Genomic DNA, 27,464 nt, shown 5'->3' with positions numbered 1-27,464 from the left:
TTTGAATCTGCCCAAACATTTAAAAAAAGAGTAAATGATATGTTGTTTACTTCCACGGATATGCTGTTGGCTTCTACTTCTGGTAACGGCAGATTACACACTTCAGACCAATTTTGCCCTACGAAAACTACAACTGTGTATGTTTTTAAAATCTTCCTAAAGGCACTGGAGATTAACAGCATGATGAAGAAGTACAAGAAGACTGAGACCTGGTATGTGGGGTCACTTTTCATTTAGTGGCATCTGAAAGGCTAAGAAGTCACTGACAGTTTTACAGAGCTGGGAGGACAAGCTGGGAGAACCAAGTTTCTAAGAGGGAGCTGGTAAAACTCCAACACTTTGTTTGGAACCCCAAAGGGCTACATTCTAGGAGTGAGTATAAACCAAAACTAGACTGGCCTTTACAGGACTGAAGTTCAGCTCCAAATGTGTACCACAAAATTTAATCAAGGCAATCTCAGATTGCTTGTGCCTGCCAGAAACAAACATAAATCTTCTCAGAGGAAGCTAACATCATCATAAGGTCTCAGATTATTTCCACCATTTTCATATACAGTATCTGACCCTTAACTAACAATAACAAAGAAACATAACATGAAAAAAGCAAGTCAGAAAGACCATGCAAAATAAACAGTCTCAGAGGGAACACAGAACAATAAGGAACAGAATTTAAAGTAGTATGCTTAACACCAAACAGATTAAAATACTTAGGAATATATTTAACCAAAGTAAAAGATCTGTACATGGAGAACTACAAGATATTCATGAAGAAATTAAAGATATAAATAAATGGAAAGATTTCCTGTGTTAATGGACTGTAATAATTATTAAAATGTTCTTACTACCCAAACTAATCTACAGACCCAATGTAATCTCTATAAAAATTCCAATGACATTTTTTCACAGAAATAGAAAAAAAAAATCCTAAAATTCCTTCACAATCTTTCACAAAAGCTCTAAACAGCTAATGTAATCAAGTAATTTTGAGCCAGAAGAACAAAGCTGACACTTCCTCATTTCAAATTATATTACAAAGCAGTAGTAAAACAGCTTGGTACCAGCATAAAAACAGACACATATATCAGTGGAAGAGAACAGAGAATCTAGAAATAAATTCATGCATATGTGGTCAACTAATCTTTGATAGGGTGCCAAGAATACACAATGAGGAAAGGACAGTCTCTTCAATAAACAGTATTGGAAAAACTGCATAATCACATGCAAAAAGTGAAACTGGATCCTTGTCTGACCCCACATACAAAAATCAATGGAAAATGGGTTAAAGACAAACGTAAGCCCTGAAATCATAAAGTTCTTAGAAGAAAACCTTGGAGGAAAAATCCATGAAATTCATCTTGAAAATTTTTTGTTTTGGATTTGACATCAAAACTACAACCAATAAAAACAAGTGAAACTATATCAAACTAAAAAGTTTCTGCACAGCAAAGGAAAGCATCAACAAAATGAAAAAGCAACCTACAGAATGGGAGAAAATATTTGCAAACCAAATATCTGATAAGGGGTTAATACTAAAAATATGTAAGGTACCCATATTCAATAACAAAAACAAAACCTAATTTAAAATGGGCAAAGGATGTGAATAAATATTTTCCAAATAATAAATACAAATAGCCAACAGGCACATGAAAAAGCAATCAACATCAACAATCATCAATCACAAAAATCAAAATCACAATGAGATACCACCTCACACCTGTTAGGACAGTTATTATCAAAATGTCAAAAGCTAACAAGTATTGGCAATGATGTGGAGAAAAAGGAACCCCTATACATTGTTGGTGGGAATATAAATTGGTACAACCATTATGAAAAACAGTAATGGAGAGTCCTCAAAAATTAAAAATAGAACTATCATATGATCCAACAAACCTACTTCTGAGTATATACCAAAAGGAAATATAATCACTATCTCAAAGAGATCTCTGCACTCCCATGTTCACTGCAGCATTATTCAAAGTAGCCACAATATAGAAACAACTTCAGCGTCTGTCAAAGGATGGATGGATGAATGAAGAAAATGTGATTTTACACACACACACATTCTCTCTCTCTCTCTCTCTCCAAGGAATACTATTCAGCCTTAAAAAAAAAAAAAAAAAGAAGGAACTCCTTTCACTTGCAACAACATACAACCTGGGGGACATTATGCTAATAACCAGACACAGAAAGAAACATCTCCACATAATCTCACTTATATGTGGAATCTAAAAAAATAAGGTCAAAATCACAGCAGCAAAGAGAAGAATGGTGGTTGCCAGGGGCTAGGAGGTAGAGGCAAAAGGGAGATGTTGGTCAAAGGGTAAAACTTTCAGTTATTAGATGAATAAGTTCTGGAGACCTAATGTACACCATGGTGACTACAGCAAATAATAATATATTGTATACTTAAAATATGTGGAGAGAGTAGATCTCAAATATCCTCACACATACACACAAAAAGGATAAACATGTGAGGTGATGGATACCTTAATCAGCTTGATTGTGGCAATCATTTCACAATGTACATATTCGTTAAACATCATGTCATACACCTTAAATATATACAATTTTTATTTGTCTATCATATCTCAATAAAACTGAGGGGAAAGAGGGGAAAGCACATAGTATTACATGCAGCACCATTTCACACTCCATGTAATGGCTGTTAAAACAACAGGGAAGTGTTGGTAAGGATGTGGAAAAACTTAGAACCTTCATACATTGCTGGTGGAAATATGAGACATTATAGCTGCTGTCTAAAACATTTTCGCAGTTCCCCAAAAAGTCAGACACAGAATTACCATCTAATACAGTCCAACCCTCTTCTAAGTGGATACCCAAAGGCGACGAAAACAGGTTTTCAAGGAAAAACCAGGACATTCACAGCAGCATTATTCAAAATAGCCCAAAACTGAAACAACGCAAACATCATTAACTGGTGAATCAATAAAGAAAATGTGACATATTATGATGGAATGTTATTCAGCAATAAAAATAATGAAGGCTTGATTCATGCCACAACACTGATAAAACTTTGAAAACATTATACTAAGCGAAAGAAGCCAGACTAAAAAATGCTACGTGTTGTATGATTCCATTTATATGAAATGTTCAGAGAAAGCAAATTCAGACAGAAAGGAGATTAGTAGTTTCCAAGAACGACTACAGGAATGGGAACTGAATGCTTAATAGGTACAGGTTTCCTTTTAGGGTGATGGATTATATAGCAGTGATGTTTGTACGACACTGTAAATGTACTAAAGTTCACTGAATTGTATAAAATAAAATGGTTAAAATTACCTCAATTAAAAATATTACATAGATATTTACCATGTACTTATGTATTTACTCGAACCAAAAACCTAGTAATCATTTCTTCCCATCACATCCCTTTGCAACAAATGCAATAGCTATTCTGCAGGTTATCAATCTCAAATAGAATTCAAATCTGCCATGTTCTCTTCATTTCTTCTATTATTACCATAGTCCAGATAACTCTTATCTTTCCCCAAAACTTCTGTTGGTAGAAATCTAGGACTTATTCCTTATCTTTGGATTTCAGATATTTTACCAGAATAGGTCTTAACTTTTTATTTCTCATTAGTCACTAGGTCCTTTCTTTCGCTATGTTGACTAATTCTTCTCTTCCAATGGTTCTTTTCTCTTTCTCTCTGGAGCTGTGATCAGATGAATACTATATCTCCTAAACCTATTTATCAAGTCTCTTTCTTAACAGATTTCTAACTTAGGGGCTTTCATAAATAGACATGAGACTGATTTATAAGGAATTATAGTATTTTACTATAATTTATATGGAATTATAGTATTTTACACTTCCCAGGTGGCTCAATGGTAAAGAATCCGTCTGCCAATGCAGGAGACGCAGGTTCAATCCCTGGGTCAGAAAGATCCCCTGGAGTAGGAAATGGTAACTCAGTCCAGTATTCTTGCCTGGAAAATTCCATGGACGAGGGAGTCTGGCAGGCTACACTCCATGGGGTCACAAAGAGACACAACTGAGCACGTGCACATGCACGTATAGTATTTTACATGTTTACAAACAAAGAGGTATATCATTAGTGTAATAATTCCCTAATTAAAGAAAAATCACAAAATATATATATATCTAGAAGAATGCATTTGATTTAGTGAAATACTTCTTTTTACTTGAAATTTTCCAATGTTAAATCTTGGCTGATAATTTTAGAATCTAATAATACTCCTTAAGGAATAATACTGCAATTAGTCCAGTATGGATGTCCTAGTTTACTTTTCTGCTTAAAAATATTTTCCCTCTATCTTCTCTGCCCTATAAATTGTGCTTGAACTCATTGTAGCTATAGAGAAAAAACTATAAAAATATGTTTCAGTGAATACGTGGGGCATGCTCTTCCCATGGAAGATCACAGGGCTGCAAGAGACCAAGTTAAATCAGAAGAGGGTATTTAAGACCTCTGTTCACTAACACTTTACTGGCCCAAGTCCAAGTAAGACATCAGTGGAGCATGGAAATACACTTGGCCCATTTCAGTGGGAAACACTAAAAAGCTACACAGTAAAAGGAATGGATGAATAATTTTATAACCAGTAAGGAAGTAAAAAATTTGAAATCCAATATACCAAGCATGTAAGATGGTATCTGGGGCTTGCCAGGTGGCACTAGTGGTAAAGAACCCACCTGCCAATGCAGGAGATGGAAGAGACACGGGTTCTATCCCTGGGTTGGGAAGATCCCCTGGAAAAGGGCATGGCAACCCACTCCATTCTTTCCTGGAGATTCCCATGGACAGAGGAGCCTCACAGGCTATAGTCAATAGGATCGCAAAGAGTGGGACATGACTGAAGCAAGCTGGCACGCATGCAAGGTAGGATCTACTGGCACCCCAAACTGTCCAGTCTTCATTTTCGTTCTTTCTTTTTCCTACTACTCACTTTGTCCTGCTTGAGAGTAAAAATTACTAAAATAACGTGATAGAGATATGGGCAGAAAAAATAAACTGCTAATGTCACAGGAAAAAATTCAATTATGCTAGATACCTGGTAATTAAGCATTCAAAAGTTGCACTGAGAAAGCACAAGGATATCAAGTATATGGACACTAAAGTAATGTTAGGAGCAATTATGATTCAATAAAAATTTCAGTCTTCACTAAGTCTTATATTTAGTACAGATGATTATGAAATATTAAAGTTCAAGTTAATAAAGAAATTCTTTAGCCAAAGGCCATACCTGTTCTACAGAACTGCCTTCTAATTTTTCAAGTTGCATAAATGACCACAAATAAAACTTATAAATCAAAAGCATTTAGCATGATAATTCACTGAACTGTACATATAATTCAGTGAATTATCATGCTAAAGGCTTTTGATAAAATTTGTGAATTTTCCAGTTTAATATGTTATTAAAAGCTTATTCTTAAAAAGTACTCAGAGAAACAAAACACAGCACAGTGATAAACTTAAAATCAATGGGCTTTTACATATTTCATAAACAAAGGAGTTTTGGCTAAAATTATTCCAAAAGTCCTTTTAACTTATATCACTCCATTACTCAGTAATAGTCTCATAACAAGTCCATATATCAAGCAGGAAACAGGCCAAGAGAAGAGTAATAACTAGCACAGGGTCATGTACCAGATAGCATGACTACCTCGGTAAAAAATTTTGAAAAATCTACCAAAAAAAAAGCCACTAGAAAAAAAAAAGGTGAGTTAGGCAAACTCAAAGGTTACAGAGTCCATATACAAGAAGCAGGTGTCTTTCTATATTCCAGCAATGAATATGTGGAAAATAAAAAAAATTAAACCAGTAACATTAAAATAGCACCGTTAAAAACATGAAATCAGGAATAAATCTAACAAAATACGTATAATATTTGTATGCTAAAAACTACAAAACATTGATGAAAGAAACTGATGACCTAAATGAAGAGATATACTATGTTCGTGGATCATAAGATTTTATGATGCTAAGTATCAAACTGATCTATAGATTAAAAGTAATCCAAATGAAAATCCAGTGGGCAATTATTTTTGTAGAAATCAAAAAGCTGACTTTAAATTTTTACATAAAAATAAAGGGGCTAGGATAGACTAATTCTGAACAATAAAATCAATGTTTGGACTCTCGCAGTACCTAACTTCAAGACTAATGTAAAGTTACTGCAATCTAGAGAGCAGGTGGTATTGGCAAAAGAAATGGACACAAAATCAATGGAACACAATAACTCAGAGGCACTTGCAAAGTTCACAGTCCAGGGGCACAAGCTCACCAAAATCAAAGGACTAAAGATGCTGCCCACCCTACTCCCACATTAAAATTACATTACTATTTACTGCAGTTAATTTTATCCAGTATACTAAGTTCACCTTTCAGCAGAAACTTACAAGGCACACTTAAATAAAAACAAACAAACAAACAAAACAACCCAGTACAAGGAGAAAGTACATGCATCAGACCAGCCTCAGATATGGCAAGGATGTTGAAGTTATAAAATTGTGGATTTAAAAAGTGAAATACTTAGGTATAATTCTAACAAAATGTACAGAAGATCTATGAGGAAGACTACAAAACCTCTTGATGAAAGAGGTCAAAGAAGATCTAAAATAAATGGAGAGAAACTCCACATTCATGAATGCACAGAATCAAAACTATAAAAATGTCAATTCTCCTGAAACTAACAGACTTACTACAAACCCAATTAAATCCCAGTAATTTATTTTGTTGACCTTGATTCTATCATTAACGTGGAGAGGCAAAAGACCCAGAATAGCCAACCCGATATTTGAAGGAGAAGAACAAAGATGGAGGACTGACACTACTGAATTTCCAAGACATACTACAAAGCTACAGTAATCAAGACAGTGTAGTACTGATGAAAGAATAGACAAAGAAATCAATGCAATAGAATAGAAAGCCCAGAACAGACCCACATAAATATAGCCAAAGGAGCAAAAGCAACACAATGGAGAAAAGATTAAGTCTTTTCAAGAAATGATCTTTAGACAACTGGACATCCATAATCCAAAGAATAAATTTAGACATAGACCTTACATCCTTCACAAAAAATTAACTCAAAATGGATTACAGAGTTAAATGTAATGTGCAAAAGTGTTAAAACTCCTGGAATATCATGTGGAAAATCTAGATAACCTTGAGTATGGTGATGAGATTTCAGAAACAGTCCCAAAGGCATGATTCATGAAAGAAATAACTGATGATCTAGACTTCATTAAAACTGATAATGTCTGCTCTGTGAAAGACACTGCTAAGAAAATGAGAAGCCAAGCTTCATACTGGTAGAAATATTTAAAAATTTAAAAATATCCAAAGTATACAAACTCAATGACAAGAAAAAAAAAATTAAAACAGGGGCAAAAGACCTGAACAGACACCTCACTATAGAAGCAAATAAGCATATGAAGAAGATATTGAACACCATATGTCATTCAGTTCAGTTGCTCAGTGGTGTCCGACTCTTTGCAACCCCATGAATCACAGCACGCCAGGCCTCCCTGTCCATCACCAACTCCTGGAGTTTAATCAAATACATGTCCATTGAGTAGGTGATGCCATCCAGCTATCTCATCCTCTGTCGTTCCCTTCTCCTCCTGCCCCCAATCCCTCCCAGCATCAGGGTCTTTCCCAATGAGTCAACTCTTCGCATGAGGTGGCCAAAGTATTGGAGTTTCAGCTTCAACATCAGTCCTTCCAATGAACACCCAGGACTGATCTCCTTCAGGATGGACTGGCTGGATCTCCTTGCAGTCCAAGGGACTCTCAAGAGTCTTCTCCAACACCACAGTTCAAAAGCATCAATTCTTCGGCGCTCAGCTTTCTTCACAGTCCAACTCTCACATCCATACATGACCACTGGAAAAACCATAGCCTTGACTAGACGGACCTTTGTTGGCAAAGTAACGTCTCTGCTTTTTAATATGCTATCTAGGTTGGTCATAACTTTCCTTCCAAGGAGTAAGTGTCTTTTAATTTCATGGCTGCAATCACCATCTGCAGTGATTCTGGAGCCCCAAAAATAAAGTCTGACACTGTTTCCACTATTTCCCTATCTATTTTCCATTAAGTGATGGGACCAGATGCCATGATCTTAGTTTTCTGAATGTTGAGCTTTAAGTCAATTTTTTCACTCTTCTCCTTCACTTTCATCAAGAGGCTTTTTAGTTCCTCTTCACTTTCTGCCATAAGGGTGGTGTCATCTGCATATCTGAGGTTATTGATACTTCTCCCGGCAATCTTGATTCCAGCTTGTGCTTCATCTAGCTCAGCATTTCTCATGATGTACTCTGCATATAAGTTAAATAAGCAGGGTGACAATATACAGCCTTGACGTACTCCTTTTCCTATTTGGAACCAGTCTGTTGTTCCATGTCCAGTTATAACTGTTGCTTCCTGACCTGCATATAGGTTTCTCAAGAGGCAGGTCAGATGGTCTGTATGCCCATCTCTTTCAGAATTTTCCACAGTTTATTATGATCCATAGTCAAAGGCTTTGGCATAGTCAATAAAGCAGAAATAGATGTTTTTCTGGAACTCTCTTGCTTTTTCGGTGATCCAGCGAATGTTGGCAATGTCATTAGAGAATTATAAATTAAAACAACACAAGATACCACTGCACACCTATTAGAACAGCCAAAATCCAAAGCACTGACAACACCAAATGCTGGTGAGGATGTGGAGCAACAGGATCTCTCATTCACTGCTGGTGAGAATGAAAAACGGTACAACTACTTTGGAAGACAACTTGGCAGTTTCTTACAAAACTAAACAAACTCTCACCTTTCAATCCAGCAGTCACACTCCTCGGCATTTACCCAATGAACTGAAAACATATATCGACACAAAACCCTGCACAAGGATATTAATGGCAGCTTTATTAACAACTGTCAAAACCTGGAAGCAACCAAGATGCCCTTTCAGTAGGTGAATGGATAGATACACTAGTACATCCAAACAACTGATATTATTCAGCATTAAAAAGAAATGAGCTAACAAATCATGAGATGTCATGGAGGAACCTTAAATGTATATTACTAAGTGAAAGAAGCCAATAGCAAAAGGGTACATACTGTATGATTTCAACTATATGACATTTTGGAACAGGCAAAACTATGGAAACAGTAAAAAGATTAGTGGTTCCCAGGGACTGTAGGGAGGGAAGGCTATTAGGTTTTTTTTTTTTAAAGAATACATTATTAAATAAACATATTTAGGTTATACATCATTTTAATGTGCATTTTTTTCTTTATGGTTTTTTTTTTTTGCTAATGACTGATTACTTGCTGTTTATATTTATTTTAGACTATAGAAATGATGTTAGTATAGAGGATTTTTAGGGCAGGTAAGTCATTCTATATGATACTATAATAGTAGATATATATCATTACGTATTTGTCAGAATCCATAGAATGTATAGTATCAAGAGTGAACCATAATGTAAACTATGAACTTTGGGTGATAATGATGTGTCAATGCAGTGTATGCAGTAATGATGTGTCACCTATTGTAACAAAAGTGCCATTATGGTAGGGGAGGCTGTGGGTGTGTGAGCACGAGAGGCAAACAGAAACTCTTGGTACTTTCCACTCAATTCTGCTGTGAAACTGAAACTACTCTAAAATATAAAATCTAGTAAAAATAAATATACAAACAAAAACCAAACAAACAAAAAGAATGCATCAAGTCAAAGTCGCTCAGTCATGTCCGACTCTTTGTGATCCCATGGGCTATACAGTCCATGGAATTCTCCAGGCCAAAATACTGGAATGGGTAGCCTTTCCCTTCTCCAGGGGATCTTCCCAACATAAGGATCGAACCTAAGTCTCCGGCATTACAGGCGGATTCTTTACCAGCTGAGCGACCAGGGAAGCCCAAGAATACTGGAGTGGGTAGCCTATCCCTTCTCCAAGGGATGTTCCCCATCAAGGAATCGAACTGGGGTCTCCTTCATTGCAGGTGGATTCTTTACCAACTGAGCTATCAGGGAAGCTATCTGAAGACTATGAAAATAAACAGTAGCAGGTAGATTCAGAAAGGAGCACAGAATATGAAGTCCCACTGAAGTTGTGCGAGTTTACCATGTTTTTTCTTAGGTATTGCCTGGCCTGGACTCAAAGACAGCCCCAAATTCAGAAGTGTACATGAGGTTAAGAAAGAACTCCAAGAAAATCCCTCCCTTTCTAATGAGGAAAATGAAAGGGGGGTACATGTTGGTGTGAGAGACTAGGGGAAATCCCTCTTTTCTCCCTTCTCTTCTCTTCTGGTATCCAACCAATTCTACAACAGTAGCAGCAAAGAGATGTTCATGCTGATTGGGCAGGTACCTCGAACTCTAGGAGAAGGGAACTCTCTTTTATGACCCCAGGAATTATAATCCCAAGAATTTGAGGCAAACCCTCATTGATTTTTGAATCTCTCTGCCTCTTATCACTTGACCTGGATACAGACACAGTCACAGGAACTGAACAGTGGAATGGAAAAATTAAGAGTCTCTAGTTTTTAGCCAGAGGGCTAAAGGAGAGTCTGAGGACTGGAAAATGTTGGTAACACTGGGGTATGGAGGAATAAGAAGCAAACAATCCCATAAAGTTGTATATGAACTTCTGGGTTCACTTCTGAGTTCTGCGTGCATGGTGTGACCCTAAACAGCCTTACCACAGGATTTCAGAACAGAGCAATAAGATGTAGTTACTACCACTCTGGTCTCAGAATGGACATTGAATCACATGAAACACTCAGAAAACTGAACAGACATTGGAACCACAGGTCCCAAAATGCAGGCAGGAATTTGTGCCTGAACATAATCCGGTCAACTAGCTACTGACATACACACACACACACACATGCATACAGAGAGACAGACAAAACATTCTCCTTAGAACTTAAATAAAACCTAGGGTCACATATCATAACACTGAAAACATCCAGGATATAATCCAAAATCATACGGCATACGAAGAAACAGAACATCTCAACATGAGAAGGAAAAGTTAATAGACAGATATTATTCCCAAGATTACACAGTCTAATTAAATACCAAAGACCTTAAAGCAACTATTACAATGCTTCGATATGTAAAGGCAAACATTCTTGAATGAACAGAAAGACAGAAAGTCTCAAAATCTGATGTGTATTTCACGCATACAACACATCTCCTTTTAGACCAACCACATTTCAAATACTCAACAGCTATATGTGGCCAATGACTACTGTACTGAAGTTCAGTTAGTTTCCAGAGTATAAGATAAAAAGTAGAGAAGAGCTAACACCTATCTTACTCAAACTCTTCCAGAAAATTGCAGAAGAAGGTAAACTTCCAAACTCATTCTATGAGGCCACCATCACTCTAATCCCAAAACCAGACAAAGATGCCACCAAAAAAGAAAACTACAGGCCAATATCACTGATGAACATAGATGCAAAAATCCTTAACAAAACTCTAGCAAACAGAATCCAACAACATATTAAAAAAATCATACACCATGACCAAGTGGGCTTTATCCCAGGAATGCAAGGATTCTATAATATCCACAAATCAATCAATGTAATACAGCACATTAACAAATTAAAAGATAAAAACCATATGATTATCTCAGTAGATGCAGAAAAAGCCTTTGACAAAATTCAACATCCATTTATGATTAAAACTCTCCAGAAAGCAGGAATAGAAGGAACATACCTCAACATAATAAAAGCTATATATGACAACCCACAGCAAGCATTACCCTCAATGGTGAAAAATTGAAAGCATTTCCCCTAAAATCAGGAACAAGACAAGGGTGCCCACTCTCACCACTACTGTTCAACATAGTGTTGGAAGTTTTGGCCACAGCAATCAGAGCAGAAAAAGAAGTAAAAGGAATCCAGATAGGAAAAGAAGAAGTGAAACTCTCACTGTTTGCAGATGACATGATCCTCTACATAGAAAACCCTAAAGAATCTACCAGAAAATTACTAGAGCTAATCAATGAATACAGTAAAGTTGCAGGATATAAAATTAACACACAGAAATCCCTTGCATTCCTATACACTAACAATGAGACAACAGAATGAGAAATTAAGGAAATAATACCATTAACCATTGCAACAAAAAGAATAAAATACTTAGGAGTATATTTACCTAAAGAAACAAAAGAACTATACATAGAAAACTATACAACACTGATGAAAGAAATCAAAGAGGACACAAACAGATGGAGAAATATACCGTGTTCATGGATTGGAAGAATCAATATTGTCAAAATGACTATACTACCCAAAGCAATCTATAGATTCAATGCAACCCCTATCAAGCTACCAATGGTATTTTTCACAGAACTAGAATAAATAATTTCACAATTTGTATGGAAATACAAAAAAAACTTCAAATAGCCAAAGTAATCTTGAAAAAGAAGAATGGAACTGGAGGAATCAACCTGCCTGACTTCAGACTATACTACAAAGCCACAGTCATCAAGACAGTATGGTACTGGCACAAAGACAGAGATATAGATCAATGGAACAGAACAGAAAGCCCAGAGATAAATCCATGAACTTACGGACACCTTATCTTCAACAAAGGAGGCAAGAATATACAATGGAAAAAAGACAACCTCTTTAACAAGTGGTGCTGGGAAAACTGGTCAACCACTTGGAAAAGAATGAAACTAGAACACTTTCTAACACCATACACAAAAATAAACTCAAAATGGATTAAAGATCTAAATGTAAGACCAGAAACTATAAAACTCCTAGAGGAGAACATAGGCAAAACACTTTCCGACATAAATCACAGCAGGATCCTCTATGAACCACCTCCCAGAATATTGGAAATAAAAGCAAAAATAAACAAATGGGACCTAATGAAACTTAAAAGCTTTGGCACAACAAAGGAAACCATAAGCAAGGTGAAAAGACAGCCCTCAAAATGGGAGAAAATAATAGCAAATGAAGCAACAGACAAAGGATTAATCTCAAAAATATACAAGCAACCCCTGCAGCTCAATTCCAGAAAAATAAATGACCCAATCAAAACATGGGCCAAAGAAATAAACAGACATTTCTCCAAAGAAGACATACAGATGGCTAACAAACACATGAAAAGATGCTCAACATCACTCATTATCAGAAAAATGCAAATCAAAACCACATTGAGGTACCATTACACGCCAGTCAGGATGGCTGCTATCCAAAAGTATACGAGCAATAAATGCTGGTGAGGGTGTGGAGAAAAGGGAACCCTCTTACACTGTTGGTGGGAATGCAAACTAGTACAGCCTCTATGGAAAACAGTGTGGAGACTCCTTAAAAAACTGGAAATAGAACTGCCACATGACCCAGCAATCCCACTCCTGGGCATACACACTGAGGAAACCAGATCTGAAAGAGACACGTGCACCCCAATGTTCATCGCAGCACTGTTTATAATAGCCAGGACATGGAAGCAACCTAGATGCCCATCAGCAGACGAATGGATAAGGAAGCTGTGGTACATATACACCATGGAATATTACTCAGCCATTAAAAAGAATTCATTTGAATCAGTCCTAATGAGATGGATGAAACTGGAGCCCATTATACAGAGTGAAGTAAGCCAGAAAGATAAAGACCAATACAGTATATTAACACATATATATGGAATTTAGAAAGATGGTAACGATAACCCTATATGCAAAACAGAAAAAGAGACACAGATGTACAGAACGGACTTTTAGACTCTGTGGGAGAAGGCGAGGGTGGGATATTTTGAGAGAACAGCATTGAAACATATATATTATCAAGGGTGAAACAGATCACCAGCCCAGGTTGGATATGTGAGACAAGTGCTCAGGGCTGGTGCACTGGGAAGACCCAGAGGGATGGGGTGGGGAGGGAGGTGGGAGGGGGGATGTGGATGGGGAATACATGTAAATCCATGGCTGATTCATGTCAATGTATGGCAAAAACCACTACAATATTGTAAAGTAATTAGCTTCCAACTATTAAAAATAAATGGAAAAAAATAAATGTACTACAAAAAAAAAAAAAAGATAAAAAGTATGATCCAATCACTAAACCCTGGAAGGAGTCAAGGATGACGATTCTTACTACATCCCCATTCTACTCATCTACATGGCCTGTGTAGAAGATAGACACATCTTGGAGAATGACAGTGAATTTTTGCAACTTGTTCAGGTTGTGAATACCACTGCTGCTGCTGCTTTAGGTATGATTTTGTTCCTAAAGAAATCAACATACTCCTGGCACAAGGTTTGAAGCTATAGACCTGAGAATGAGGTCATCATAAACAGTAAGCATTCAGTTACAGGGCCAGCTATACATTTTCACTGTGCTTACCTACTAATTCTCCTGTTCTTAGTAATAATCTAATCCACAGGGACCTTAACTGCCTTTCTATTCTATAAGGGCACCATGCTGGCCTACTACTTTGATAATTTCATGCTGATAAGACTTGGCGAACAAGAGGCAGCAACTGATCTAAACACTGTGATAAAATACATGCATGCCAGAGGGCGGGAAATAAATTCCACAGAAACTCACAGGTCTTCCACACTGGTAAAATTTCTGTGAGTCCTACGGTTTTGAGGAATTCAAGACATCCCTTCCAAGGTGACGAAGGTGCTGTACCTACTCTCTTTTAATACTGAGAAAGAGGTACCATGCCCAGGAGACCTCTTTGGAATTTTGAAGCAATCTGTACCTCCTTTGAGTAGGCAATTATGAACCATTTACCAGGACTGTTTGATGTGAGGAGGCTCACAACAGTTGAAGGCTCTGCAACACTTATGGGCTGTTGTAACAGCTGCTTTGCCACTTGGGTTATATAACCCAAGTGCTTGATGTATCAGTGCTAGTTAGGGATGCTTGCATGGTTACTGCACAACTTTAGGTGAACTCTGGACAGATCTCTAGCATTTTGTAAAAAAGCTATGCCATCCTGTGCAAATAACTATTACCGTTTAGTGAAAAACAGCTTTTGGCTTACCACAGGGCCACAGAATAAATGCTTGCTCAGAAGTGAGAAATAGATTTAAGAGACCAGATCTGATAGAGTGCCTGATGAACTATGTATGGACGGAAGTTTGGGACATTGTACATGAGACAGGGATCAAGATTAAGAAAAAGAAATGCAAAAAGGCAAAATGGCTGTCTGAGAAGGCCTTACAAATAGCTGTGAAACGAAGTGAAAAGCAAAGGGGAAATGGAAAGATATACCCATTTGAATGCAGAGGTCCAAAGAATAGCAAGGAGAGATAAGAAAGCCTTCTTCAGTGATCAGTGCAAAGGAATAGAGGAAAACAATAGAATGGGAACGACTGGAGATCTCTTCAAGAAAATTAGAGATACCAAGGGAACATTTCATGCAAAGATGGGCTCAATAAAGGACAGAAATGGTATAGACCTAACAGAAGCATTAGATATTAAGAAGAGGTAGCAGGAATACACAGAAGAATTGTACAAAAAAGATCTTCACGACCCAGATAATTATGATGGTGTGACCACTCCCCTAGAGCCAGACATCCTGGATGTGAAGTCAAGTGGGCCTTAGAAAGCATCACTACAAAGAAAGCTAGTGGAGATGATGGAATTCCAGTTGAGCTGTTTCAAATCCTGAAAGATGATGCTGTGAAAGTGCTGCACTCAATATGCCAGCAAATTTGGAAAACTCAGCAGTGGCCACAGGACTGGAAAAGGTCAGTTTTCATTCCAATCCCTAAGAAAGGCAATCCCAAAGAATGCTCAAGCTACCGCACAACTGCAGTCATCTCACAGGCTAGTAAAGTAATGCTCAAAATTCCCCAAGCCAGGCTTCAGCAATACGTGAACCGTGAACTTCCAGATGTTCAAGCTGGTTTTAGAAAAGGCAGAAGAACCAGAGATCAAATTGCCAACATCTGCTGATCATCAAAAAAGCAAGAGAGTTCCAGAAAAACATCTATTTCTGCTTTATTGACTATGCCAAAGCCTTTGACTGTGTGGATCACAATAAATTGTGGAAAATTCTGAAAGAGATGGGAATACCAGACCACCTGACCCGCCTCTTGATAAACCTATGCAGAAAGGTATGCAGGTCAGGAAGCAACAGTTAGAACTTGATACAGAAAAACAGACTGGTTCCAAATAGGAAAAAAGTACATTAAGGCTGTACATTACCACCCTGCTTATTTAACTTATATGCAGAATACATCATGAGAAATGCTGTGCTGGATGAAGCACAGCTGGAATCAAGATTGCCGAGAGAAGTATCAATAACTTCAGATATGCAGATGACTCCACCCTTGTGGCAGAAAGGGAAGAAGAACTAAAGAGCCTGTTGATGAAAGAGGACAGTGAAAAAGTTGGCTTAAAGCTCAACATTCAGAAAACTAAGATCATGGCATCCAGTCCCATCACTTCATGGCAAATAGATGGAGAAACAGTGGCTGACTTTTTTGGGGCTCCAAAATCAGTGCAGATGGTGACTGCAGCCATGAAAATTAAAAGACACTTACTCCTTGGAAAGAAAGTTATGACCAACCTAGACAGCATATTAAAAAACAGAGACACTACTTTGCCAACAAAAGTCCATCTTGTCAAGGCTATGGTTTTTCCAGTAGTCATGTATGGATGTGAGAGTTGGACTATATAGAAAGCTGAGTGCCAAAGAACTGATGCTTTTGAACTGTGGTGTTAGAGAAGACTCTTGAGAGTCCCTTGGACTGCAAGGAGATCCAACCAGTCCATCCTAAAGGAGATCCATCCTGACTGTTCATTGGAAGGACTGATGTTGAAGCTGAAACTCCAATACTTTGGCTACCTGATGTGAAGAACTGACTCATCTGAAAAGACCCTGATGCTGGGAAAGATTGAAGGCAGGAGGAGAAGGGGACAACAGAGGATGAGATGGTTGGATGGCATCACTGACTCAATGGAGATGAGCTTGGGTAGATTCTGGGAGTTGGTGATGGACAGGGAGGCCTGGTGTGCTGCAGTCCATGGGGTCTCAAAGAGTCGGACACGACTGAGCAATTGAACTGACTGACTGACTGACATGGGCCATCATGTTACCATGTGACCTGGGCAGCCCATCATGAACTAAGTTCTGCTGGATCAACAAAGCACTATGGTTGGTTGTGTACTGAAGTGAAGTTAAAGTCACTCAGTCATGTCCGACTCTTTGTGACACTATGGACTATACACTCAATGTAATTCTCTAGGCCAGAATACTGGAGTTGGTAGCCATTCCCTTCTCCAGGGGATCTTCCCAATCCGGGGATCAAACCCAGGTCTCCCGCATTGCAGGCGGATTCTTTACCAGCTGAGCCACAAGGGAAGCCGTGAGTGTGTACTGAAGTACTTCATTATCAAAAGGAAGAGTTGTACAGGAGACTGGGCTTGAGCAGATTCTGAAGGCATAAATAATTTGCATAAGCAAGTGGACCAGAAGCCCAAGGTTCCTAATTCCTGCTATAGTGCTTATTTTCTCTCAACTTGGATGTATTAATATTTTATCTCATGGAGAATTCTCTATGACCAACTGAAGGAAAAAGAAAAGTAAGCTGGTTGACTCATAGCTCTGCATGATAACATGCAGATAACAATAATACTACTGCACGATTCTGGGGTAGTCCTGAAGGACAGTGGTGAAGGGCAAACCTTCCAGGGGCAGAAGTTTGAACAGGGTATCTAGTTGTTCATTTTGCCTGGAAGGAGAGATGACAGAGATACTGTTCTATACCAACTCCTGGACGGTGTTTAATGGTATGACTGGATATCCAGAGATTCAGAAGGAATAATTAGAGAACTGGTAACAAGGAGTTCTGGAGATAAGGTATATGGACAGACCTATTTGAAAGGGCACAGGACAGACCTCTTTGAAAGGGCACAGAGTATGAAACAATTTATGTCCCCTGTGAATGTTTACCAAAGAGGAAACTACAGAGAAGGTACTTAATAACCCTGGAAATAAGATGACCAGTTTGGAGGACTCAGCTAGTCTCTTTACAAAGCCATTCTATCTTTGTCCAATGCGCTTGTTAACAAAGAGGCCACGACAGCAGGAATGCAATTTATACATGGGCTCTTCAATAGGGACGTCTGCTTACCAAGGCCAACCTGACTACAGCCACAGCTGAGTGTCCAACCCACCAAAAGTTCACATATGTACTGGGGAAGAGGCATGTGGATGTCTCCAATATGGCACCCTTCTCAGGATGGTCAGTCAGTTGTCTCGCTACTCATTTCTAGTCTCTAGAGACTTCCTCTTCCTTCTTAGTAAATATATATGAATTTAAAATAAATATTGCTTATAGTGTTAAGGCTTTCAGATTGTCTTAGTCTGCCCCCTTGTGGGAACCAGCGCTTGAATTTTTCACTAAAAATAAAACATTAAATCCAGCCTAGTCCTCAAACAAAACAAAGCACAAAGTGTATTGACTAGACAATAATTTTACCCTAGGCTTCACTAGTAGGTTCCTTCCTCATCCTTTGTTACTCAACTCTTCATGACTCTTCATTAAAATTCATGAAGCTTTCCAAAGAGGTTTTGTCATTTTTATCTCTTACCAGAAAAATTCAGATAAATTTTTAAATGAAAATATTTCTAAATGTCCAACATACCTTTTCCAACCTTTTTAGCCGCTATACTTTTATTCCTTTTCATTCATAAATACGTATAAGCAAGGAGTGACTTTTATAAGCCTTCTAGTATTCACTAGGCCAGTTACCATAATATTAAGTAGGATCCTTGGTATGTTCTGACACAAAATGTGCTTAGGGTTGCATATTCCAAGTGTGTAAGATATTGATAAATAAAGTATCATGAACCACTCTGAAAATCTGAACACTCAGATGAGGAAATGGTGGAATTATGAATTATTTAGCTAAAAAGGATTATACAGATTTTAAGAAATTAGAATTTAAGTATGTTTCTGGAGGGATGGCCATGCTATACTGTTAACTGAGGGAGAAGACAACTAAAATTGCATTTTATATGTTTAAATATTCCAACTAACACAAATACACACATATCCATGCCTGTGCCAGTATGAATTTAGGAGAAAACATGGAAGGATACAGACTGAATATAGTTAATATTAGCTACTTCCATGGAGCGGAAGACGAAAAAGCCCTAACATATCCTTTTTATATGTCTACATTGTTTGGTAAAAATAATTTTTTTACTTAATATGATTACTATAACTCATATTAAAAATATATTGTGATTGATATATATGAACACATTCTGACACATCCTGAGCACCCTAAGATAATAAGAAACTGGTGACTGGAGGGCTAATTTCAAGGTTAATTGTTTGGAAGAAAGTGTTACAGAAAGAATATCAACAAGAAGTTAAACCTCAGAAGACACATAGGACTAGAAATAGAGACACTTCTGCAGACTTCCCTGGTGGCTCAGTGGTAAAGAATCTGCCCAAAAGGCAGGAGACGCAGGTTCATTCCCTAGGTTGGGAAGATCCCCTGGAGGAGGGCATGGCAACCCACTCCAGTATTCTTGCCTGGAGAATCCCATGAACAGAGGAGCCTAGTGGGCTACAATCCACAGGATTGCAAAGAGTCAGTCATAACTGAAGCAACTTAGCAGGCATAGACAGATTTATCATTTAAGGTCAGATCTTTTTAAGTCTGTTGATCCAACCACCAACAAACAAATTTGTGTTTTAAATATCAGAATGAAAAGATTCTAAATACATGCTACCAATAAAGCTGATTTGAAACTTTCTGTGTAGATTAGTGTAAAGTCTGAAATATTTTCCTACTGAAGATAATACACACTTCACAGCAATATTCTGAGAATTAAATGAGGATTAAATTAAATTAGAGAATTAAATGAGGATTCTGTGAAGGCACCTAGCTCAGAGTTCGGCACATACGTGTTATTAGTTTTTTTCTTTATTCCTAAATAAATCTATGTTGAAAGCAAAATAATTTTTATCAGAATGAGAAAGTGCTAAAATAACAAAATAATCCTGTACATGAGTGATGTCACTATGCCAGATACACTATTACACTGAAATAAAGAAATATTGAAATAATTTTCCTTACCATTCTATATAATACTATTGGTTTACTAAAGAAATTATTGTCACCAGACTAAAGAATAATTTGTATATGTTTAAAGTGCATGAGCATTTCACTTTTGCAAATTTTATATTTACAAGGAAAGAAAAAGAATCAGGAGACAGCATATTTGAAAATTTAGTACATTATTACTATAGATACACCAATGTGCAATAATCAAATGGAACTGGCTACAAATAATGGGAATTACACAAACTCAAACACTGTACAATTTCCCAGTCTTCCACCATGAGTTGATCTGAGGCATTATTATACTAATATACATCTTGCATACCAGAGTCTAATGCCTACATGATGCTACCTTTGCAGAAGTAAATCAAAACTGGGTTTCAACCATATCACAATGGCTCATGTACCTATTCAGTATTTAGAACCAGTAAGTTCTGCTTATGTATAGATAATCTCGAATGAAAAATCATTTGATTCAGAAAATGGAGCTACTACAACAACAAAAAGACAATTCTGATGAAGTAACCCATGATTCTTAAAATACAGAAAAAGAATTCCTAGAACTGATAAGCTTCCTTCATCAATTCGATGGCTTAAATGTGGACACTGGCACTGTGCTAAACGCTAAGATCCTACCATTAATGAACTTCTAGACTGCTAAGAAAAATAGAGATCCAACAGAAAAATAAGACCAAATACAGTAAATAATATAACCCAATAATATACAAAATGCAACACTGGAAAGCAGAAAGTAACCACCCAATCTTAGAAGACTATACTAGGGTCAAACTGTCACAATCAGTTTTTACAGTCTTATTTTAAAAAGAGCCTCATTTCACAAATCAACAGACGGTTGACAGTCTGACAAACTACATACATCCAACAAATTTCTCACACTGTTGCTTTACTTCCTCAGCTACGTAAGTAACAAAGGTGAATATCGGATCCATATGTGTCCTGGGTACATCCGCATACTTCCCCATGCACGCTGACTGCTAGATATTCGTGCATTCCTTCATTCAACAAATAATGGAAAAACTATGTGCAAGTGTTCTACAGCTAGAGTGGTGGATTAGACAGTCTCTGCTCAGATAAAACTAAGTTTCCAGTTGCTCAGACAACAATGACCAAGTAAATAAACACGAGTAGTGGCAATTATTATGAACATTAGAGCTGAGTGTTTAGGAGGTCAAAGAGAAGACCACTCTTTCCTAAGAAGAAACCCATAGTTCTTTAGTCAAGAAGGAACAAATGTACAGACCCTGAAAACACTCTTAACATGTTTAAGCAAAAAGGCCGACAGAGATGAAACAAAGTGGATAATGAAGGGAGTGGGAGGTTGTAAAGTACTAGGGAAAGGGCAGCTCAGGTCAGGATATACAAGGAATGATAAAGACTTTACAGTTTATTCTGAATGTGACAGGAAGACACTGGAGAAGTTCTTTTCAAATATGGGGAAATAATGATTTGATTTGTTTTAACAAAAGCAGTAAAAGCTATCAAATGGACAACAGATTATATGTTGGCAAGAACAGAAATGAAAAGTTAGGACACTCTAACAGTAGTAAAGTAAAGAAATGATGGTAATTCAGATGAAAATGGCAACAATATAGGTGGTGTGGAAATTACAGAAAATGTATCTTTAAAAAGAATAAACTCTTAAAGCATTATAAAACAGAACAAAAAGTCAATAATGGAGGAGAAATGTTCAGAAATCCATGGGAGACAGAAACTAGATGCAACTGGAGTGGGGAAATTATAGCCCATGTGTATGTGTAGGAGGATAACTGTGAAAGATGAGAGTGTTTCCAGGTCTGTTTTAACCACAAAAGCAAGAGATGCAAGGAGCAGGAAGTGCCCAGGGGCAGCAATCTTAAGGAGTGGGGTGGAATCTGATTTAGTCAGGCCATCTCCCATCTTCTACACTTGAGAGCAGATGACATCAGAGGTCTCTGCCCCTAAACTAGGACAGTGAGTGTGGGTATGTTTGAGTCAGAATTCACTGTATTTGAGAGACAGAGCAGAGGCCAGGCTAGTTAGTTAACACACAGGAGAGAGCCTTCATGTCCAAAGGATAAGACACCTCACCAGGCACCTTATCTTACATGTCTGCCATTATAACTATAGAAAGAAAGTGAAATCGCTCAGTCGTGTCCGACTCTTTGTGACCCCATGGACTGGAGTCTACCAGGTTCCTCCATCCATGGGATTTTCTAGTCAAGGATACTGGACTGGGTTGCCATTTCCTTCTCCAGAGGATGTTCCCGACCCAGGAATTGAACCCGAGTCTCCCGCATTGTAGGCAGACGCTTTACCGTCTGAGCCACCAGGGAAGCCACCAGAAGAGGCATTAAACAGCAACTGCATCTGCAATCAGGCAGGGCAGGTTATCGTGCATCATGGCCCTCCACAGGCCTAACAGATGTTTAAAGACAAGGTTTGCTGCTTCCGTGATGGTTCAGTGATAAATAATCTGCTTGCCAATGCAGGAGAGGCAGGTTCGATCCCTGGGTTGGGAAGATTCTCTAGAGGAGGAGATGGCTACCCATTCTAGTATTCCTGCCTGGGAAATCCATGGACAGAGGAGCCTGGTGGGCTACAGTCTATGGGGTCACAGAAGAGTTGGACATGACTTATCGACTAAACAACATTTGTTCTGAACAGACTGGCATCTGTTCTGGTTGGCTGGTATTTATGACATACTAATTACAGGGTGCTGCAATTCATGAGGTCGCAAAGAGTCGGACACAACTGAGTGACTGAACCGAACTGAATTATTAACTATTTTGAATATTACCCCCTAGACAGGCAAACACAAAATATAATTAAATGGAAGGGCTCTAGTTCTGGGTGAAAATGAAGCAAGCACATGCTAAGTTGCTTCAGTCATGTCTGACTCTTTGTGATTCTATGAATGGTAGCCCTTCAGGCTCCTCTGTCCATGGGATTTTCCAGGCAAGAATACTGGAGTGGGTTGCCATTTCCTTCTCCAGGGGATCTTCCTGACCCAGGGATCAAACCTACATCTCCTGTGTCTCTTGGAATGCACGTCAATTCTTTACCACTGACCCATCAGAAAAGCCAATGGCAGTTGTAGGGAATATTTAAATCCATTCTGACCAAAGGATCAGTGGTATGAGGAATGAAACAGAACTGCAAGGGGAAATAGATAAATCCACACTTATGGTCTGAGATTTCAATATTCCTCTCTTAGTAACTGACAGAACGAGCATATAGAAAATCAGCAAAGATGCAGAAACCTTGAACAATATCATCAATTAACTTGACCAGACTGACATTTGTAGCACCTTCTACCCCCACCTCCAAAGAGTATAAAACACATTTTTTAAAAATTTACTTTAATTGGAAGCTAATTACTTTACAATATTGTGATGGTTTTTGCCTTCAGTTCAGTTCAGTCGCTCAGTAGTATCTGACTCTTTGCGACCCCATGAACTGCAGCACACCAGGCCTCCCTGTCCATCACCAACTCCCAGAGCTTACTCAAACTCATGCACATCGAGTCGGTGATGCCATCCAGCCATCTCTTCCTCTGTCGTCCCCTTCTCCTCCTGCCCCCAAACCCTCCCAGCATCAGGGTCTTTCCCAATTAATCAACTCTTAGCATGAGGTGGCCAAAGTATTGGAGTTTCAGCTTTAGCATCAGTCCTTCCAATGAACACCCAGGACTGATCTCCTTTATGATGGACTGGTTGGATCTCTTTGCAGTCCAAGGGACTCTCAAGAGTCTTCTCCAACACCATAGTTCAAAAGCATCAATTTTTTGGCACTCAGCTTTCTTCACAGTCCAACTCTCACATCCATACATGACCACTGGAAAAACCATAGCCTTGACTAGATGGACTTTTGTTGGCAAAGTAATGTCTCTGCTTTTTAATATGCTGTCCAGGATGGTCATAACTTTCCTTCCAAGGAGTAAGTGTCTTTTAATTTCATGGCTGCAGTCACTATCTGCAGTGATTCTGGAGCTCCGCCCCCCCCCCCAAAAAAAGTCTGACACTGTTTCCACTGTCTTCCCATCTATTTCCCATGAGGTGATGGAACCAGATGCCATGATCTTAGTTTTCTGAATGTTAAGCTTTAAGCCAACTTTTTCACTCTCCTCTTTCACTTTCATCAAGAGGCTTTTTTAGTTCCTCTTCACTTTCTGCCATAGGGTGGTATTGTCTGTCTATTTGAGGTTATTGATATTTCTCCTGGCAATCTTGATTCCAGCTTGTGCTTCTTCCAGCACAGCGTTTCTCATGATGTACTCTGCATATAAGTTAAATAAGCAGGGTGACAATATACAGCCTTGACATACTCCTTTTCCTATTCGGAACCAGCCTGTTGGCCCATGTCCAGTTCTAACTGTTGCTTCCTGACCTGCACATAGGTTTCTCAAGAAGCAGGTCAAGTGGTCTGGCATTCCCATCTCTTGAAGAATTTTCCACAGTTTATTATGATCCACACAGTCGAAGGCTTTGGCGTAGTCAATAAAGCAGAAATAGATGTTTTTCTGGAACTCTCTTGCTTTTTCGATGAACCAACGGATATTGGCAATTTGATCTCTGGTTCCTCTGCCTTTTCTAAAACCAGCTTGAACATCTGGAAGTTCACGGTTCACGTATTGCTGAAGCATGGCTTGGAGAATTTTGAGCATTACTTTACTAGCCTGTGAGATGAGTGCAGTTGTGCGGTAGTTTGAGCATTCTTTGGGATTGCCTTTCTTAGGGACTGGAATGAAAACTGACCTTTTCCAGTCCTGTGGCCACTGCTGAGTTTTCCAAATTTGCTGGCATATTGAGTGCAGCACTTTCACAGCATCATCTTTCAGGATTTGAAACAGCTCAACTGGAATTCCATCATCTCCACTAGCTTTCTTTGTAGTGATGCTTTCTAAGGCCCACTTGACTTCACATTCTAGGATGTCTGGCTCCAGGGGAGTGATCACACCATCGTGATTATCTGGGTCATAAAGATCTTTTTTGTACAGTTCTTCTGTGTATTCCTGCTACCTCTTCTTAATATCTTCTGCTTCTGTTAGGTCTATACCATTTCTGTCCTTTATTGAGCCCATTTTTGCATGAAATGTTCCCTTGGTATCTAATTTTCTTGAAGAGATCTTTAGTCTTTCCCATTCTGTTATTTTCCTCTATTTCTTTGCATTGATCGCTGAGGAAGGCTTTCTTGTCTCTCCTGGCTATTCTTTGGAACTCTGCATTCAAATGGGAATATCTTTCCTTTTCGCCTTTGCTTTTCGCTTCTCTTCATTTCACAGCTATTTTTAAGGCCTCCTCAGAGAACCATTTTGCCTTTTTGCATTTCTTTTTCTTAATCTTGATCCCTGTCTCCTGTACAATGTCACGAATCTCCGTCCATAGTTCATCAGGCTGTCTATCAGATCTAGTCCCTTAAATCTATTGCCCACTTCTACTGTATAGTCATAAGGGATTTGATTTAGGTCATACCTGAATGGTCTAGCGGTTATCCCTACTTTCTTCAGTTTAAGTCTGAATTTGGCAATAAGGAGTTCATGATCTGAGCCACAGTCAGCTCCCAGTCTTGTTTATGCTGACTGTATAGAGCTTCTCCATCTTTGGCTGCAAAGAATATAATCAATCTGATTTCGGTGTTGACCATCTGGTGATGTCCATGTGTAGAGTCTTTTCTTGTATTGTTGGAAAAGGGTGTTTTTGCAGGTTTTTGCCTTACATTTACATAAATCAGCCACAGGTATACATGTGTCCTCTGCCCTATCCAAACCCCTCTCCCACCCTCTCCCCATCCCATCCCTCTGGGTTGTCCCAGTGCACTGACTTTGAGTGCCCTGTTTCATGCATCAAACTTGGACCGGTCATCCATTTCATATATGGTAATATACATGTTTCAATGCTATTCTCTCAAATCATCCCACCCTCACCTTCTCCCACAGAGTCCAAAAGTCTGTTCTTTACATCTGTGTCTCTTTTGCTGTCTTGCATATAGGGTCGTCTTCACCATCTTTCTAAATTCCATATATATGCGTTAATATACTGTATTGGTGTTTTTCTTTCTGCCTTACTTCACTCTGTATAATAGGCTCCAGTTTCATTCATCTTATTAGAAAATGCATTCTTTTCTATAGCTGAGTAATATTCTGTCATGTATATGTACCACAACTCTCTTATCCATTCATCTGTTGATGGACATCTAGGTTGCTTCCATGTCTTAGCTACTGTGAACAGTACTGCAATGAACATTGGGGTATGCATGTCTCTTTCAATTCTGGTTTCCTGGGTGTATATGCCCAGCAGTGGGATTGCTGGGTCATATGGCAATTCTGTTTCCAGTTTTTTAAGGAATCTCCACACTGTTCTCCATAGTGGCTGTACTAGTCTGCATTCCCACCAACAGTGTAAGAGGGTTCCCTTTTCTCCACACCCTCTCCAGCATTTATTGTTTGTAGACTTTTTGATGGTAGCCATTCTGACTGGTGTGAGATGGTACCTCATTGAGGCTTTGATTTGCATTTTGATAATGAGTGATGTTGAGCATCTTTTCATGTGTTTGTTAGCCATCTGTATGTCTTCTTTGGAGAAATGTCTGTTAGTTCTTTGGCTTGTTTTTTAATTGGGTCATTTATTTTTCTGGTATTGAGCTACATGAGCTACTTGTATATTTTGGATATTAATTATATGTCAGTCGTTTCATTTGCTATTATTTTCTCCCATTCTGAAGGCTGTCTTTTCACCTTGCTTATAGTTTTTTTCATTGTGCAAAAGCTTTTAAGTTTAATTAGTACACAAAGAACATTTAAGATAGACAATTTCCTGGGCCATAAGACAAGTCTCAAGAAAATGTGACTTAACTCATAGGATGTGTATTCCTTGACCACAGCAAAACTAAACTAGAAATTAATATGAGGAAAATATCTGGAAAATTCTCAAATGTTTGAAAGCTTCATCAACACACTTCTAAATAACACACGTGTTAAAGAAGAAACCAAAAGGGGAATTAGGCAGTATTTTGAAATAAAAGAAAATAAAAGCATTATTCACGAAAGTCTGTGAAATGCAGCTAAATCAGTACACAGAGGGAAATTCATAGCACTAAAATTTCTGTATTAGAAAATAAAGCTCCAGTATCAGTGATCTTAGTTTCTACCTTAAGAAACCATAAAAAGAAGAGAAAATTAAACTCAAAGCAGGAAGAAGAAAGGAAATAATAAAGAGCAAAGCACAAACCTTTCCAAATTTTGAACCAGTCAGTTGTTCCATGTCTGGTTCTGTTACTTCTTGAGCTGCATACAGGTTTCTCAGGAGATAGCTAAGATGGTCTGGTATTTCCATCTTAAGAATTTTCCACAGTTTATTGTGATCCACACAGTCAAAGGCTTTAGCATAGTCAATGAAGCAAAACTAGATGTTTTTCTAGAATTCCCAATCTCTATGATTCCAC

At 38.2% G+C, this 27,464-nt stretch overlaps 1 protein-coding gene across 5 annotated transcripts in view; it reads right to left on the bottom strand.

Annotated features, from left to right (window-relative positions):
* The window catches only part of TANC2 (tetratricopeptide repeat, ankyrin repeat and coiled-coil containing 2), a 371,488-nt gene that overhangs the window by 231,825 nt on the left and 112,199 nt on the right, over positions 1-27,464 (bottom strand). The gene's annotated exons all lie outside the window — the stretch shown is intronic.

The sequence above is a fragment of the Cervus elaphus genome, chromosome 5, assembly GCF_910594005.1.
Source record: "Cervus elaphus chromosome 5, mCerEla1.1, whole genome shotgun sequence".
NCBI lineage: Eukaryota > Metazoa > Chordata > Mammalia > Artiodactyla > Cervidae > Cervus > Cervus elaphus.
The sequence above is the reverse complement of the archived record's forward strand: the minus strand, read 5'-3'. Positions and strand labels throughout refer to the sequence as shown.